Source organism: Delphinapterus leucas, chromosome 7, assembly GCF_059928025.1.
Source record: "Delphinapterus leucas isolate spDelLeu-1000000601 "Yukka" chromosome 7, BTC_Dleu_Yukka2, whole genome shotgun sequence".
NCBI lineage: Eukaryota > Metazoa > Chordata > Mammalia > Artiodactyla > Monodontidae > Delphinapterus > Delphinapterus leucas.
This window is the reverse complement of record NC_143135.1, coordinates 88,523,561-88,530,629: the sequence shown is the minus strand read 5'-3', so window position 1 is coordinate 88,530,629 and position 7,069 is coordinate 88,523,561.

Sequence of the window (7,069 nt, the reverse complement as noted above, 5' to 3'; positions counted from 1 at the left end):
GACATTCCACCTTAAAGTGGCAGAATATGCTTTCTTCCTAAGTATACATGAACATTCTCCAGGATAGATCACATCTTGGGTCACAAGTCAAACCTTACCAAATGGAAGAAAATTGAAATTGTATCAAACTTCTTTTCTGACCACTACATATGAGACTAAAAATCAATTACAGGAAAAAACTGTAAAAAACACAGTGCACTACTAAGTAACCAAGAGAACTCTGAAGAAACCAAAGAGGAAATCAAAAAATACCTAGATCAAATGACAACGAAAACACAATGACCCAAAACCCATGGGATGCAGCAAAAGCAGTTCTAAGAGGGAAGTTTATAGCAATACAATCCTACCTCAAGAAACAAGAAAAATCTCAAATAAACAATCTAACCTTACCCCTAAAAGAAGTAGAGAAAGAAGAGCAAACAAAACCCAACGTTAGTAGAAGGAAAGAAATCATAAAGATCAGAGCAGAAATAAATGAAATAGAAACAAAGAAAACAATAGCAAAGATCAATGAAACTAAAAGCTGGTTCTTTGAAAAGCTAAACTAAATTGATAAACCTTTAGTCAGACTCATCAAGAAAAAAAGGGAGAGTATGGAAATCAATAAAATTACAAATGAAAAGGAGAAATCACAAGTGACATTGCAGAAACACAAAGGATCATAAGAGACTACTATAAGCAACTGTGTGCCAATAAAATGGATAACCTGGAAGAAATGGACAAATTCTTAGAAAAGTACAGTCTCCTGAGACTGAACCAGGAAGAAATAGAAAATATAAACAGACTTATCACAAGCACTGAAATTGAAACTGTGATTAAAAAACTCCTAACAAACAAAATGTCCAGAACCTGATGGCTTCACAGGCGAATTCTATCAAACATTTAGAGAAGAGCTAACGCCTATCCTTCTGAAACCGTTCCAAAAAATTGCAGAGGAAGGAACACTCCCAAACTCATTCTGTGAGGCCACCATCACCCTGATACCAAAACCAGAAAAAGATACCACACACACACACAAAATACAAGCCAATATCACTGATGAACATAGACACAAAAATCCTCAACAAAATAGTAGCAATCTGAATCCAACCATACATTAAAAGGATCATACACCATGATTGAATGGGATATATCCTAGGATGCAAGGATTCTTTAATATCTGCAAATCAGTCAGTGTGATATACCACATCAACAAATGAAGACTAAAAATCATATGGTCATCTCAATAGATGCCGAAAAAGATTTTGACAAAATTCAGCACCCATTTATGATAAAAACTCTCCACAAAGTGGTCATAGAGGGAACCTACCTCAACACAATGAAGGCCTTATCGACAAACCTATAGCTAAAATACTCAATGGTGAAAAGCTGAAAGCATTTCCTCTAAGATCAGGAACAAGACAAGGATGTCCACTCTCGCCACTTTTATTCAACATAGTTTTGGAAGTCCTAGCTACAGCAATCAGAGAAGAAAAAGAGATAAAAGGAATCCAAGTTGGAAAAGAAGTTGAACTGTCACTGTTTGCAGATGACATGATACTATACATAGAAAATCCTAAAGACGCTATCAGAAAACTACTAGAGGTCATCAATGAATTTGGCAAAGTTGCAGGATATAAAATTAATGCACAGAAATCTCTTGCATTCCTATACAATAACAATGAAAGATCAGAAAGAGAAATTCAAGAAACAATCCCATTTACCATTGCATGAAAAAATAAATAAACAAAATACCTAGGAATAAACATATCTGAGACAAAAACCTGTACTCCAGAAACTATGAGATGCTGATGAAAGAAATCGAACAAGACACAAACAGATGGAAAGATATACCATGTTCGTGGATTGGAAGAATCAATATTGTGAAAATGACTATACTACCCAAAGCAATTTACAGATTCAGTGCAATCCCTATCAAATTACCAATGGCATTTTTCAAAGAACTAGAACAAAAGAATCTTAAAATTTGTATGGAGACATAAAAGGCTCTGAATAGCCAAAGCAATCTTGAGAAAAAATAACAGAGCTGGAAGAATCAGGCTTCCTGACTTCAGACTATACTATAAAGCTATAGTCATCAAATCATTATGGTACTGGCACAAAAATAGAAATATAGATCAATGGAACAAGAAAGAAAGCTCAGAAATAAACCCATGCACCTATGGTCAATTAATCTGTGGCAAAGGAGGCAAGACTACACAATGTTGGGAAGACAGTCTCTTCAACAAATTGTGCTGGGAAAACTGGACAGCTACATGTAAAAAAGGAAATTAGATCATTCTTTAACACCATATACAAAAATAATCTCAAAATGGATTAAAGACCTAAATGTGAGACCGGATACTATAAAACTCTTTGAGGAAAACATAGGCAGAACGCTCTCTGACATAAATTGCAGCAGTATCTTTTCTGATCCATCTTCCAGAATAATGGAAATAAAAAGAAAAATAAACAAATGAGACCTAATTAAACGCAAAAGCTTTTGCATAGCAAAGGAAACCATAAGCAAAACAAAAATATAACCTACAGATTGGGAGAAAATATTTGCAAATCATGTCACTGACAAGGGATTAGTCTCCAAAATTTACAAACAGCTCATGAGACTTAATATCATCAAAACAAACAACCCAATCCAAAAATGGGCAGAAGACATGAATAGACAGTTCTCCAAAGAAGACACACAGATGGCCAAGAGGCACATGAAAAGATGTTCACCATCACTAACTATTAGAGAAATGCAAATCAAAACTACAATGAGCTATCACCTCACATCAGTCAAAAAAAATCGTCAAAAAATCCTCAAACAATAAATGCGGGAAAGAATGTGGAGAGAAGGGACCCCTCCTACACTGTTGGTGGGAATGTAAATTGGTACAGCCCCTATGGAGAACAGTATGGAGGTTCCTTAAAAAACTAAAAATAGAGCTACCATATGACCCTGCAATCCCACTCCTGGGCATATATCTGGAGGAAAACATGGTCTGAAAGGATACACGCACCCCAATGTTCATTGCAGCACTGTTTATGATAGCAAAGACGTGGAAACAATCTAAATGTCCATCAACAGAGGAATGGATAAAGAGGATGTGGTACATATATACAATGGAATATTACTCAGCCATTAAAGAGAATGAAATGTCATTTGCAGCCACATGGATGGACCTAGAGATTGTCATACTGAGTAAAGTAAGTCAGACAGAGAAAGAGAAATATCGTATGATATCCCTTATGTGCAGAATCTAAAAAGAAATGATACAAACGAACTTATTTACAAAACAGAAACAGACTCATGGACTTAGAGAACGAACTTATGGTTACTGGGGGAAGGGTGGGGGAAGGGATAGTTAGGCAGTTTGGAATCGACATGTACACACTGCCATGTTTAAAACCTTTACAGACAAGCAAAAGCTAAGATAATTCAGAAGGAGAAATTAAGGATACAATCCCATTTACCATAGCAACAAAAAGAATAAAATACCTAGGAATAAACCTATCTAAGGATGCAGAAGACCCGTACTCAGAAAACTATAAAACATTGATGAAAGTAATCAAAGATGACATAAACAACAAATGGAGAAATATACCACGTTCTTGAATAGGAAGAATCAACATTGTGAAAATGAGTATACTACCCAAAGCAGTCTACAGATTCAATGCAATCCCTATCAGATTACTAATGGCATTCTTCACAGAATTAGAACAAAAAATTTTACAATTTTTCTTTTGTATGGAAACACAAAAGACCCTGAATAGCCAAAGCAATCTTGACAAAGAAAAACGGAGCTGGAGGAATCAGGCTCCCTGTCTTCAGACTATACTACAAAGCTACAGTAATCAAGATAGTATGGGGGCTTCCCTGGTGACACTGTGGTTAAGAATCTGCCTGCCAATGCAGGCGACACGGGTTCGAGCCTGGTCCGGGAAGATCCCCCATGCTACGGATCAACTAAGCCCGTGAGCCACAACAACTCAGCCTGCATGCCACAACTACTGAAGCCCGTGTGCTTAGAGCCCATGCTCTGCAACAAGAGAAGCCACCACAATGAGAAGTCCGTGAACCGCAGCAAAGAGTAGCCTCCGCTTGCCACAACTAGAGAAAGCCCGTGCACAGCAACAAAGACCCAATGCAGCCAAAAATAAATAAATTAAAAAAAAAAAGACAGTATGGTACTGGCACAAAAACAGAAACATAGATCAGTGGAACAGGATAAAAAGCCCAGAGATAAACCCACACACATATGGCCATCTAATTTATGACCAAGCAGGCGAGAACATACAATGGAGAAAAGACAGACTCTTCAATAAGTGGTGTTAAAACTGGACAGCTACATGTTAAAGAATGATATTAGAACACTCCCTAATGCCATACACAAAAATAAACTCAGAATGGATTAAAGACCTAAATGTAAGGCTGGACACTATAAAACTCTTAGAGGAAAACATAAGAAAAACACTCTTGCCATCAACCATGGCAAAATCTTCTTTGACCCACCTCCAAGAGTAATGAAAATAAAAAGAAAAGTAAACAAATGGGATCTAATGAAGCAAAGGCTTTTGCACAGCAAAGGGAACTATAAACAAGATGAAAAGACAACCCTCAGAATGGGGGAAAATTTGTAAATGAAGCAACGGACAAAGGATTAATCTCTAAAATATACAAACAGCCCATGGAGCTCAATATCAAGAAAACAAACAACCCAATTAAAAAATGGTTGGAAGACCTAAATAGACATTTCACCAAAAAAGACATACAGGTGGCCAGGTGGCACATGGAAAGATGCTCAACATCACTAATTATCAGAGAAATGCAAATCAAAACTACAATGAGATATCACCTCATACCAGTCAGAATGGCCATCATCAAAAAATCTACAAACAATAAATGCTGCAGAGTGTGTGGAGAAAATGGAACCCTCTTGCACTGTCGGTGGGAATGTAAATTGATACAGCCACTACAGAGAACAGTATGGAGGTTCCTTAAAAAACAAAAAATAGAACTACCATACGACCCAGCAATCCCACTACTGGGCATATACCCTGAGAAAACCATAATTCAGAAGGACACATGTACCCCAATATTCATTGCAGCACTATTTACAATAGCCAGGAAATGGAAATAATGTAAATGTCTGATAGATGAATGGATAAAGAAGATGTGGTACCTATATACAATGGAATATTACTCAGTGATAAAAAGGAACAAAATTGGGTCATTTGTAGACATGTGGATGGATGTGGAGTCTGTCATACAGAGTGAAATAAGTCAGAAAGAGAAAAACAAATATTGTATATTAACGCATATATGTGGAATCTAGAAAAATGGTACAGATGAACCTTTTTGCAGGGCAGGAATAGAGACATAGGTGTAGAGAATGGGCATGTGGACACATGGCGGGGAAGGGGAGGGTGGGACCAATTGGGAGATTAGGATTGACATACATACAGTACCATATATAAAATAGATAGCTTGAGGGAACATGCTTTATAAAAGCACAGGAAGCTGAGCTTGGTGCTCTGTGACGACGTAGATGGGTGGGATGGGTGGGGTGGGAGGGAGGTCCAAAAGGGAGGGGATATAGGTATACATATAGTTGATTCACTAACAAAACATTGTAAAGCAATCATACTCCAATAAAAATATAAGTAAAAAAAAGAGAATAAAACCATAAAAATAAAAAGTAAATAAAAAATAAAATTAAAAGAATAATAAAAAAAAGAACAACAACAAAACAAAATGAAAAAAACAATAGTAATAATAATAATATTCTCCTGTGGTCTCAGCTGTCAGTGTCCTTGCCCCCACAATGAGCCACAGCCAATCCCTGCCTTCCTAGGAAGTCCTCCAATACTTCTAGGTAGGTCTCTGGACCTGCAGTGGGCACTTGTGGCCAACTCAGACTCTGTCTGATCTGGCCTTACTCCTGCGTGTACTTGCTCCCAAAGTCCACAGTTGCCGCCAAAGTCCATAGCCTCAATTGTGGGAACACTCATTAAATCAGATATTCCACAGATGCAGGGTTCACCAACCGTTTGCAGGGACGCAATCTGCTGCTCCTGTGGCTGCAGGGAGAGATCCCTTCCTCTTCTTTGATCCTATTGCCCCTTGAGTTCAGCTTTGGTTTTGGCCCCGCCTCTGCGTGTGGGTCACCCTCAGGCATCTGTTCCCCGCCCAGGCAAGAGGGGCGAATTCAGTGGCTGATTAGTACTCACTTGCTCACTCAGGCCAGGGAGAGGGAGGGATAAGCAGTCACAATTGGGATGTGCGGGGTGTGCCTGCGACGGCAGAAGGCGGCAGGAAGTTGCAACAGCCTGAGGTGCACCGTGCGCTCTCCTGGCGAAGCTGGCCCCAGAAGAGCGCATGGCATGCTTCAGACTGCTGTGGGACCCTCGGCAGTGATGGGCTGCACAGGCTCCCGGGAAGGTGTGGGCAGGGACCTGCACTTGCTCACAGGACCCGCGGTGGCAGCGTTAGCCATCTTGCCCGCCTCTGGTGTCCAAGATAACAGCTGTGGCTTGCACCCGCCCCTGGACCTTGTGTAGGCGGTGCCCTGCCATTTGTGAGCGCACGGAGCAAGAAGCTCCTATGTTGGGCCCACCCCTTTCCTCGCGCACCCCGCAACAATGGTCTCTTGCCTTTCTGGCAGGTCCAGGCTTCTTCCCGGACCCCCTCCCGGTTAGCTGTGGTGCACTGGCCTCCTCAGGCTGTCTTCACACAGCCAACCCCAGTCCTCTCTCGGGGTCTGACCTCCGAAGCCCAAGCCTCAGCTCCCAGCCCCCACCCACCCCAGAAGGTGAGCAGACAAGCGTCTCAGGCTGGTGAGTGCTGGTCGGCACCGATCCTTTGTGCAGGAATCTCTCTGCTTTGCCCTCCGCACCCCTGTGGCTGCGCTGTTCTCTGAGGCTCCGAAGCTCCCCCCACCCACCCCTGCCAGTGAGGGGGCTTCCTAGTGTGCATAAACTTTTCCTCCTTCACAGCTCCCTCGCAGAGGTGCAGGTCCCATCCCTATTCCTTTGTCTCTCTTTTTTCTTTTGCCCTACCTAGTTATGTGGAGATTTTCTTGCCTTTCTA